Source organism: Lolium rigidum, chromosome 7 (assembly GCF_022539505.1).
Source record: "Lolium rigidum isolate FL_2022 chromosome 7, APGP_CSIRO_Lrig_0.1, whole genome shotgun sequence".
In the NCBI taxonomy this organism is placed as follows: Eukaryota; Viridiplantae; Streptophyta; class Magnoliopsida; order Poales; family Poaceae; genus Lolium; species Lolium rigidum.
In genome coordinates this window covers 80,825,445-80,838,040 of record NC_061514.1, presented here as the reverse complement: position 1 = coordinate 80,838,040, position 12,596 = coordinate 80,825,445, and the positions used below count along the sequence as shown (strand labels likewise).

The window sequence follows — 12,596 nt, the reverse complement described above, 5'->3', positions numbered from 1 at the left end:
ATCAGGAAGGGCCTAGCAGGTTAGTTCTGTCTATGTACAAGCAAAGTCATCCAAGTCATGTTCATTCTGTGTACAACTACATCTTTAACACAGATCACATAAAATAGGTTCAAAAATCACATAAGGAATTGAATTGTATTTCTAATTTAGGTGGAATGTCGTATATTTAGCTGCTTTTCTCATGGTTCAAAAGGCAAGTTGAGTAACTGGTTGCATGTAATATATCTTTGAGTGAAGATAGTACCTGCATAGAGAGTACCTGTGCGTATATGCCATGCCAAATCATTTGTGTATTTTGCATAGTAATAAAGTGAGTTACTCATCTTGCTTCCTGTCAATGCATTTTAATTTCATGTATCTGCTGGGATATGAATCTCACTTACTCTCGTGCGAGGCTTCATTGGTACTTTCAGAAAGCATCATGCCAACACTGCAGTGGTGGATAAGTAATTAATTACATGTAGAATTGCATTTGCTTTCTGATTTTTTGTTACCCTGGTGGCAGCAAGGTACCACTTCGTCCCTGTGATGGAAATCATAAAATGAAATTCTTCATATAGTCACCCTTAAGTAAGAAATATTTCTATGACGTCGGTCCGAGACAAAGCACGTCTCCCTCGTGAGAAGAGGTTGTCTCTCTGTTACCAGAAAAAATCGTCAACATGTCATGAGAAATGATGTATTTAAGGATAGGAAATGAACCATTATATCAGAATTCTACTACTGATCTAACACTGAGTTCTGTTCTGAATGTTTTTTAGACATGCAAATGTAGGACTCGGCATGCACATCTTCAGCATGGGTGAACCATGGAGGTGCAGGAAGCCATTCCGAACAATCTGCTGCAACACATGCGGGTAATTGTTCTGGTCATCTGATAGTCCATTTCTGAACACCAGAGCCGCTACCAGCACACCATGACCATAACTGCAAACTTACTTAGGTGGCAGCTCATTCATGTTAACTCCAAACTTGAGCAACATGAGCATGGATTCTCTCTTTAAGAAGCTCCTTCTCCGAGGTTAGTTCTCACTGATGTTCGCCTGAGGAACAATTTTAACATTGTCATTTGTTGCCACGCGCAGGAAGAGGTGTTCATATGCACACAGACCCTCTCCTGTAATTTAAACAACCAACAGGAATCTTTTCTCCGTATAGGAAATCGATGATCAGTTCTTTTATCTCCCATTTCTCTCTTTGATAATTGTCAAGTTTGCATTGTACGGTTATTAAAAATCTAATGTCAAATATACATCATCCTGAAACTTCAGGATAGAACTGTGTGGCTGAATGCTAATTTGACTTCAGATATGTGTTATATTTATGTCCTGCATTCGTGCTTGATGTGTCTTGACCTTGTCATTGCCTAATGTAGGTTAGAATTATTTGCAAAGTTTGACCTGATATAGTTTATCCATTAGCTAAAATGATGCCTCATTTCTGGCATTTGTATCGCCTTGCAACTTTGCAGAGTAGTATTGGAGGAATAGAGAATGCTTTGATATAGCATTATTCATTTGTTCTTTTCGAATGCTTTGTAGGAATAAATTACAACTGGTTTGGTCATGCTGCTAAAAATGAATGTCCTTCTACCGCTGATCTTGCACCATGCTAAAAACTGGTTTGGTCATGCTGCAAATATTCTAACTGGATTCGAAAAGAAACCAATCCCTTTCAATTTGATTTCTCCTCAGACTACTTGGTCTGCAGTCTAGCAACGGTTCTACCCAATAGAAGGCATGTTCATACTGGAACCGTGGGTGTAGATTTTTTTAATATTAATTGGAATCATGGTGCAGAAGTTACAACACGATGAGATTTGGTTTGATGGTAAAAGAAATCTCTTACCGATTTTTTTAATATTAATTGGAATCATGGTGCAGAAGTTACAACACGATAAGATTTGGTTTGATGGTAAAAGAAATCTCTTACCGTAACAAAACCGAGCTAGCATCAATTCTTCGTCCCTGAATCTCGCTTGTCTTGCCCGAGTGATATCAGCGCCTTGTCCGGAATAGGGCACGGCGATGGAGAAGACAACGCCAACCTCTCCTCCGACGACTTTGTCAGGCGACACCGTCTGGTGTGAAGAAGATGACGAGGTCCGCAACTCCTCCCATTCCCCGGTAGATTCTGATTTATTATATTTATTATCACGTATCTTCTTGTGATTGGATCGTTGATGGTTCTGAGAGATCCCAATGCCGTGTATTGCTGCTGCAGGGTTCCCTATCAAGCAACGCTCTATGGAGGCTCTGAGAGATCCCAATGCCATGTCATGTAAGAAACCACTTTTGCTTCTGCCGACGAATATGGATTTTGAAGTATATTGGAAGTTTCAATTCAACTTATTTCTTTTTGTAATCCATGGTTAAGAGGAAAATTCAAATAAACACTTTTTTTTTTACCTTAGAAGTAGTACATCTCTTTGATTATTAAAATCGTCCGACATGGTTTTCAGGTTCACATGGTCGGACATCCATCCGCGAGGAGTGGCATTAAGCCTGGAGAGCGCATAAATGTCGTGGTCTGGCAAGGAGTGCGGAAGAAAAAGGACAGGCAGGAGGAAGGCAAGAAGATGATTAGGTGGCTTTGTGGCTAATTGATGTAATGTGCCAAGACCAGGGCGGTGGCAAAATCGGGACAGAACATACTCTCCACCATCCATAGATGCACCGGAGAGCAGTCAATACACATATCGAATGGTGCATAAATTTTGGAGATGTATATACTCCTTAACACTGTAGTACTAATATTTAATCTCCTCTTATTTGAGATGATTGTCTGTGTAGTAGGAAGTAAGCTTTTGAGGTCAATGCCTTTGCGAATACGCACTTGGTGCCATGCTATTTTGTAATGGAGTACTCTGTACTCATGTCCCTGGTAAAATCTGAATACCAACAACATGTGTTGTCCAATTGTCGTATTTTTTCCAGTTAGTATGGCAATTTTAACTTAAATGTTCAGATATGATTTATTAGTGATTAGTGTTGCTATTTTTACATTTCCAGAAGACACAATTCAATGGAAAATGTTTTTTAGTTTGTTAAACTTATACTCTAGACTAAAAATGAATGGAAGAAACATCTTATGCGTACATCTTATGTGGCTTAATTTTCATGCGAAAATGTTCATAACTATTTACATACAACTTTTTATCTTAAAAAACTTATAAGCATAAGATGTAGTGTTGTATGTCCGACTTTTTTTTTCCTTTTGAGAAGCATGTAGTGGCCACTTACAAGGGGATTTTTTTTAAACATCAAGGGGATATAAAGGATTTATAATAAACTGTTTTATGCATTGCAGAGAATTGTCAATTGTCAATATAGTTCTTATATAATACTAATCAAGAAATGCACACAGTGTATAGAAAAGAGCAAAGTGTATAGGAAAGAGAGGCACTCTATACTTTTCCAATTGACTTTTGCATTTTATGTTATTGTTTAAGATTGTTGCACTTTTTGGAGTTGATTTAGTGTCAACAAAACTATTCTTATTATTATTAACATGCTTACATAAAAGTTTTGCTAACTGTCTTAAGCAAAGATGGCTAACATGGTTGAAATTCGCTAGATTGAGACGGATGTGTAAAAAGAGATAAATAACACACACGGTTGGTCATTAGAGGGGTTAAGAGTTGTTAGGAGGAAGGATAAAAATATCAAACTATAGTGTTGGGTCGAATACTACAAATCGTCATACTTATATCACGCAGTAAAATGAAATCGTCTCTATTTATGTTTTATTTTCCCGTGGCAACGCACGGGCATTTTACTAGTCTACTTATATAACTATGATTTTGAATCGTACGTAACGCGTCGTCAGCCGGGAGTTGGACTTCCACCTTGACATGAATTCTCTTATACGGAAAAGGACTCCATATTGCAAACAAAGGAAGGGATATGAAACTATTAAAGCGCAGTTCTCAGCAATTTTTATCTTTGCTAGTTGCAAGTCTCTGCCTATTCTACTGGTAAAAAAGAAGAGAATAATTTTCACTCAACACGGCCAACATTGTTCTTCTGCCAAAGAAGGATGACACTGAGTTTATCGCTGGCTTCAGGCCAATTATCCTCATTCATGTGATCCCGAAGATCATCACCAAAGTCATGGTCTTGCGTCTAAGTTATTCTGCTGCCAAAGAAGGATGGCATTGAGTCTATCACTTGCTTCAGGATTAGCCTCATTCATGTGATCTCGAAGATCATCACCGAAGTCATGGCCTTACGCCTAAGTCCAAAGATGAACAACATTATATCTCACAGCCAAAGCGCTTTCATCAAGACAAGGAGTATCCACGATAATTTTATGTACGTCAACCCGTCGGCTCCATCACAGTCATACCTAGGCCCTCCTCATCAAGCTCGACATTGCCAATGATTTCGATACTATCTGTTGGGACTAAATTCGGAAGTATCGGAACCTCATGGAGCGCCTCTTCCCCTAGCAGCTCCAGGGTGCTGATCAACAGCCTTCCAAGGAAGGACATCACACATGGTCATGGCGGTGACCCCATGTCATCGCTGCTATTTGATGATTGCCATTGACCCGCTGCAAAAGAATCCTGGAGATCGTGTGTTAAAATATATAGTCTAGCCCTTTCTAAAAGTTCAAACTTTTGAAAACTTGGCTAGTGCATCAATTCAATATAATATTAGAGCCACAAGGTCTCGGGATCAAATCCTACCCAACGCACTATTTAATTTACTCTAAATAGTTGCGGCTCCCGATTACCCATGTCTAGTGTCTTCTTGTTTGCCAACCTAAACATGAGGGGGCGTGTTAAAATGTATAGCCTAGCCCTTTCCAACAGTTCGGACTTTTAGAAAACTAGGCTAGTATATCACAATTCAATAGTCTGGTCTGTTGGAGGCCATGCCGGGAAGAGCACAGGCGCTTCGAGTCTCCTTGTATAGGATGACATTGCTATCTTCTTGGCCCCAACCTCTCACGATGTGTCAAATCTTACGGACATCTTGCAGAACTTCGGTGAGGTCACGGGGCTTGTGACAAACATGACGAAGAGCTCTATTGCGCTGATCCGCATCTCCGACATCGACTTACCCTTCGTCTCAGCAAACTTCCTTGCAACGATTGCCTAGTTCACTCTCAAGTACTTGGTGCTATCGCCTTCCCTAGGCAGGCTACGACACAGGTCGATCCTCAACAAGTCAGCCTCGCGCTTAGTTTCCTAGAAAGGAAAATTCCTAAACCGCGTTGGGTGCTCCACCCTAGTGAAGTTGGCCATCTCTTCCCTGCCAATCTTTATGTGCGCCGCTTTGAAGGTGGAAAAGAGCATATGAAGGCCTTCGACAGGATCCGCCATGGCATGCTATGGGCTTGCAAGGAGTCTTTCAGTGAGGGAATACAAGGTCAACTGGTTCAAGGTATGCCGCCCAAGACGCTTGGTGGCCTGGGTATCCTTGACCTTGGCAAGATTGCTAGGGTCCTTCAGCCCTGGTTCGAGTGGGTGGCCCCAGACAAGCTTGGGTGCGTATCGAAACTCCGATTGATGAGATAGATCGTCAGCTATTCAGCGTTGCTACCAAGGTCACCGTTGGGGATGGACACAAGGAATGTTTCTGGTCATCCTCCTAGAGTGTGGCCCACCGAAGTACATTGCGCCCAAGATATTCGTGATCTCCAAACGCAAGAACCGTTCGGTCCACGATGCTCTGCACGGTCTGAAATGTATCTCCGACAATGCCATCGACAATTTCACCGTAGGCCACATCGAGCAATTCATCCACCTATGGAGACTTGACTTCAGGATTCAGCTCTCCCCTAGCGTTGAGGACTCCAATGAATGGACACTTTCGCCGACGGGCCATACCCAGCAAAGTCAGCTTAGAAGGTGCAATTCCAAGGCTCTTTCCTTTGCTCCTTCCAAAATCTTGTGTGGGAGACTTGGGTCCCTCCTAAATGTCGCTTATTCGCGTGGCTCACAATCAGAATCGCATGTGGACCTCAGACCGTCTGGGCTAAGAGAGGATGGCCTCATCAGCCTAGCTGTCAACTGTGCAAGTGTGCCCTAGAGACGGTGCGTCATATTATATTCGAGTGCCGCTACTCCAAGATAATCTAGGAGGCTGCAGCCTTATGACTTTCGTGCATGCACCTCATACTTAGCTTGGGCTCTGGGCGTCCCACGGTGCTTGAATATTGGCACGACATCGCTCGGACGCCCAAATCAGCCCCTAAAGGCTTAAGGACTGCCATCATGCTAATCTCATGAAAAAATTAGAAGGAGATCTCATGCTGACCATCTTGCTGCCAACAACAAATTGTTAGAGGGATCTCGTGCAAAAAATTAAAGACAAAAGACAGGAGTGAATTCTAGTCAGAGCAAAGCATCTTACGGAAATTAACAGTTGATGTTGTATGCGTTCCTATTTTTATTTTTGACAGCTAGCCCACGCTGTTTGCTTCTGCTATAAGTCTATAACAATATAAAAGCTTTAAAAAAAGTTGCCCGGAAAACAGGCAAAACCATCGACAAAACAGTTTGGGCTGTGCCTTTTTTACTTCTCGATCATCATGAGCTGTTCGAACGACTGCAGAATATTTCGTCCATGATTGATAACCTCCTTGATAAAATGAACTGCTGGTACAAATACTACATGAGATTCAGTGCGAGACGTACGGCAGTCGGGTGGATGTTCACAGATTCGCTATTCATCCATAACAACGTCGCAGTTATGCCATGGTGAGGCACGTCTTTAGTGTGGTCGCAGTTACTCAAGTTTTACACTACGTACTGTACCACAGGAAAGGAACATATTCACTTATTCAGTGTGGTGTGTACTGTGTAGTTGCCTGGGTCTATGTTTGTCAAAGGTAGTTGCTTAAGTTTCATCTGCAGGAAGCTCATTAGTTTCCTTCTATTGCGAGTCTATTTCCGCTCTGGATATTTATGGATTCACACCTGACCCGAGAATAAGCTGGTCGCCTTTTGCAGTATTGGAACCAATGAAAATAATAGCGCGCTAACATAAATAGCGTGGGCTTCAGAAAAAGGCTATAGACGCTATAGCGTGCTAATAGCGTGCTATTTTTCAAAATAGCGCTTAACAGAAAATATGAAAATTCAGGATTTCAGCATATATATAATAATAGATATAGCACTCTGCAGCTATAAAATCTCGGATATGATATTTTGCAGCCAAACATCAACCAGAGATAGTTCACATAGTCCATAACTTGATATGACATATTCTCAAAATCACAAACCATAGTTCATATTCACATTGTCCCAAACTAGAAGGACTGAAGGAGGGGAAATGAGGCACGAGGTGAAGGCGTGAAGGTGAAGCTAGACGTGGCTGCTTACCACTGATTGACAGAGGAGAAGGGGGCGGAGCTGCGCCGTCATGTCATCGCCTGCCGGGCAGAGCAGGTGACAAGGAGTTGGGGAGTGCGCGATCTGAGTTTCTTAGTTTAGGATTGCATGGATTAGGAATTTAGGATACGCAAGTGGGCCAAAATATGGAATGAGCTACTAAAAAACTACTCTGCAAAATAGCGTGCTATGCGGAATAGCGAATAGCGCCAATAGCGTGAAATAGCGCGTCTTTAGCGCGTGTAGCGTCATAGCGTGCCTAGAATGCATAGCGTAGCGTCCAACTCGCAATTATGCTATAGCGCAGCTATTAGCATGAAATAGCGCGCTATTTTTTTCATTGATTGGAACACAGCTCTGTCCAATCTCCTGCAGCACATGTCTAATCTCCTGCAACACAGTCGCAGGTCCGCCGCCAATTACGATGAGGCACACCAAATCCCTGGCGCGGAAGGCACTTCCTATCACGGAAGAAACCTAAGCGCAGAAACATACTTGTATTAGCATCAATTAACGCTGATAGATTGAATGCCTGAATGCACATACAAAAGCAACGCTACCTTCCAAAAGAAATTCTTCTTGAAGAATACTGTCCAAAACCCAATCGTCTGATCGCCATCTGATACTATCCAGGAATCAACAAGCAGGGCTTTCACAATCCAGCATATCCCAGCCACTGTCCCAGCTAGAGCCACACTTAAAGCAAGGATAGAGAATTGAGGATTCCCCTGCAATAAGATTGCAATACCCTCATCTTTAATCTGTTCTTTTTCTGGAACAAATGCATCTTGGGAATAGATTTTTTCTTCATTTAACTGAATAGTGTATCTGTAGACACAGTGCAACACATGCAAAGGATACTTACCAGTGACATTATCCTACAAACGTTGCTAATGATCATCAGCCCAATTGACAAGCATCCAAGAAAATATATTCTGATGATCATGCTCGGGAGAAGAAGTGCTACAATAGCGAGACTAGAAAATGCCACGCTGGCTCCAGCAACACACAGCAAAGTCTAGAGAAAAAGAAGAAGATATGAGTGGGTACAGCTATCTAACAGTAGTAATAACAACAAATTAACCAAAGGTTAACGTACCTTTCTGTAGTCAAGAACACTCAGCCATAGTATCCAAAGAAAATTGATGGCAACAGACAGTAGAACTATGGCGCTCATATATGTATTTTCTTCAGACCATATGTCCTCAAGTCTGGAGCTTGGGCTGCCAGCTGAGAAAAACCATATCCAGAACAAAGGCGCTCCTACAGAAAATACAAACCAAGAGGGGAGCCACTTGGTAAAATCAGCACGTGACCCATGCTCAACTAGAGGCTCACTGAGAGGACCCTCCTTGCTGCTCAAGCGAGCGAGCCTCCACCTGTGTAGACAACAGATAAGTCATTGTGTTATGCCAAAGAAATAAAATACTAGAGCTAGTTCTATTAAGGTTTATCTCGACGCACCCAGGTGATAGGAGCACCCAAAGGCCAAGAATGAACCCTGTTATATGATGTTTTAAAATTAGTGTTGCATCATATTTATCTAAAATATAAATGTAGTACTGTTTACCTAGGAAGGACAAGAAGTCAAAATCCATTTGACAGCTGTATATACATATACACATAACAAAACATGTTAGATAATCATACTAATTACTTAGCAGAAAAATATAAAGAACTAAGTAATCAAAATTGCAGATATGCGATCACTCCATATAGTATTATCAACTCACTCCATTGATGTTCAAAACCAAGAGGCCATAGGCGCCATCACCTCATTCCATCCGACATGTGTGGCACCGAATAAACAAAAGCATAATTGCAGCGTTTGATTGCTCATAGCCAAATTGAATCAAATCAACAAAATATGGACGTCAAAACACAAGGTGTATTTCCCAAAAGAAATAGTACAAAGTATCAACTGAATATTATGCACTACACGCTCTCATGTCTAAACATGAGTGTACATATCTTAAATAAGAAAAGGTACTGGCTTCCATATAAGTTGCAAAGTAGATACGTATCAGTGTCACCCAATAACAGATGAGCCACAAAGGGCACATATGACGTTTTAGAAAGCATGTATTCAACCTTCTCTATCTTTAATAACAAAGTAATATAGTATTTATTCATCATGTAAAATATTTCAAGCCTTGGTTTCAGCACACCATAGTGAAAACAGTCATATTTGGAGCCTCTTCTACATATTTTAGTGCTTGATAGTACGCTTTTTTGGTATAATAGATAGATATTTAGTCTAAGAACACGATTGACAGTCTCATTTAAGTATAATCAATAAATAATAATATAAATAAAAACAATATTTAATTATTTGTGGATTTAACTATTTTAAAATATAGTTAAATAATTCACCACATCCCATTAAGAATACTACCGATTTAAACCATGTGTCACACCAATGAGAAGAGGTATGAACGACCAAATCTGCCACACATCGAGAATAAGCCTCACGAACGTGCAGAAACATACTTAGCCCAGCGCCTTGCAACCCACCACACCACACATGCAAGATAATGTGCCATCATCGCCAATTGACAGGTCACGCCGCCAAGAAACACCAAAACACCGGAGGCCACTCCCGCCATGACATCAAGTACACAGATATTAACATTAGGCAATTACACATTGCCCCATGAGACGACAACTAACTTGAGAGGAAGCCTAATGCAAACTCACAAGCCGCTATAGAGATATAATGACAGAAACATGCCACATTAAACTCTCACATCCGTGGAGCCATGCATGTCATGCCAATGATCCCTCCGTATTTTGGATGACTGGCACGAATATTGATTGATAATTCTTCAAGGACTATATGCAAACTTAAATAAAACTACAATTCTGTTTCTAATTGAATTATAACACATTATATGTTTACACCACAAAAATAAAAATTACAAGCAAGTTACTCCATTTACCCATTTGGAACGCACTAAAATTTGTTGTCGTATTGACTTGAAAACACTGACTTCACACCGGTATGGTGATAAAAAGAGTTCCATTTCCATCGAATATCTCCAAAGAACATGATCGCCTACCATTCTTCCTTACTTGCTTGAGACAGCCAATATTTCCATTCTCATGGTATATGGCATATCAATCATTTAGCAAATAACATGGTCTCCAACCATTCTTGATAACTTGCTTGAAATAAAAATCGGGAGTTCGATTTTCACACTCAATGAACCATTCTTGATAATTGCTTGAAATAGCATAAATTGAGGAGTTCCATTCTCATGTTTAACCTCCGTTCGAGAGAACTAGGCAAAACGTGAGTTTGATTTTCACTATATTCCAACCTTCACATTGACAAAAATGTAAATAAGTTAACAAGAACCTTAAATTTATATATCCAAGGAAAGTGTTGGATGTACATACCTCAACTCTAATTGGTAAATAGTGATCTAGCAGCAAAGAGACACAAGGACTTGCTATATCACAAACAACCACTCCTTGTCCTGAGAATATGACATGAAATTAGTTGGGAGAAATTTTATCCAAGAATGTAAGAAATTGATAAAGAGGGTAGAAGATGCAAACCTCAAGTAAGCAAGTCACAGACACAAGATAACTCTTGCGACTTACTGTGCGTGATGGTTTGGACAAAACCTGCTCGTACATTTGAAATAACTAAATCAGCCAGACATCTTGTCAAAAAAATAACTGCAATATAAAATTAGTAATGCTGATGCATATAATATAAATGGTAAGATAAATTTACTTTGTTTACACCTAATTTGGAGAGAGAACACTACACTCCAACATTCACACTAAAAAAAGTAAATAAGTTAACAAGAACCTTTACAGATATAAACTCAAGGAAAGTGTTTGATGTACATACCTCAACTCCAGTTGGCAAATAGTGATCTAGCAATGGGGCCTCAAAGAGTTGCGGGGACTTGCTATGTGACAAACAATCACTCGCTGTCATGAGAATATGACATACAATCAGTTGTGAGAATTTTAATCCAACAATGTAAACAAATGATAAAAATGGTAGAAGACGCAAACCTCAAGCTAGCCTACGGAACAAGATAACTCTTCAGACTGAGTGTACGTGATGGTTACCAGTACCACTACACCTGAAACTACATCTGTGAGTACAGCATGAGGATTTGAGATACAAAATCAGAAATGCTGATATAGATAAATGGTAATATGATTTTGCTTTGTTTACACACAGTTTAGAGATAGAAAACTGAATTTCTTTTCTTTTACCACCATCTTGGCCCAGTTGTATGAAACATTTAGGAAACAGCCTTTGACCCCACAACTGATCTGACCGTAAGCGCCGACCATACACACATGACATGATACATTACAAATGATTCCATGTACAGTTCAACCGCACAAGTTATCAGTTGGCAAAATCTGTATGAGGAAAAGTGGAGTTAATTTTTGAAGCCTAACGAGAAAGCAACTCGACTTTTGTCGCTTTTCTTCTGATCAACTGTGAATACCTTTCCATCAGCAATTGTCTGTAGCATTTTTTAGAACTACTTCCACATGTTATCCAAGGTATTTTTCTAGCGTTTTAGCGAACCTCCTATCCTCTACCATGCTAGAGTTCATTACTGACAGAGGCACCAGATGATTGGGTTTCAGCATGCGAATCTGTAACATCCAGATTCTACCTTATACTAGTAGATCTTAACATTCAGATTCTGAAATGGATATGGAACAAACTACATTGAGCTCTACCTTATAGTGTTTTGACAGTGGAGGAAAAAATAGTGGGAGTGCGCACAAGAAGTTACAAACTATGGCAAGCACTGGGAGTGCGCGATGATTCTGAAACTCTGCATCCCCGGAGCATCCCCGGAGAGCTGCGGGGCCAAGCGCCAACTCAAACGCCGAAGAGAATCGACCAAATCAAAACACTGAAGCATCCAATTACGATCCAGTCGTCGCTGTAGAGAGAGGCTTACCTCGAAACCTGCGATTGGGTGAGAACGGCTTACCTCTAGGGCGCCGCTGCGGTGAGGGCCTTCAGCCTTGGACAGGCGCCGCTGCGGCCGGGGTATCGGGGAGGCGCCGCGTCTAGGGCTATCTGGAGTACCGGCGCAGGAGAAACCGCCGCGGGGAGATTAGGGATTTGGGGGCTGCGCGGCGGTCGAGGGCTTGGAGAGGCGCCGCCGCTGGTGGCCGCTCGGAGTAGCGGCGCAGGCAGGCGGGCGCGCGCGCGTGGTGGTGGCGGGCGGGACGGACGAGACCAAGTTGTGTAGGCGCGGCT

The 12,596-nt window shown here is 41.3% G+C and overlaps 1 long non-coding RNA gene across 1 annotated transcript; it reads right to left on the bottom strand.

Annotated features, from left to right (window-relative positions):
- Positions 1-10,152: 10,152 nt before the first annotated feature.
- Positions 10,153-11,462, bottom strand: LOC124679360. The gene is made up of 5 exons (XR_006994945.1): positions 11,375-11,462; positions 11,205-11,287; positions 10,904-10,972; positions 10,742-10,821; positions 10,153-10,662 (listed from the first exon to the last, which is right to left on the bottom strand). It is a non-coding gene; the product is annotated as an uncharacterized LOC124679360 (long non-coding RNA).
- Between the last annotated feature and the right edge of the window lie 1,134 nt (positions 11,463-12,596).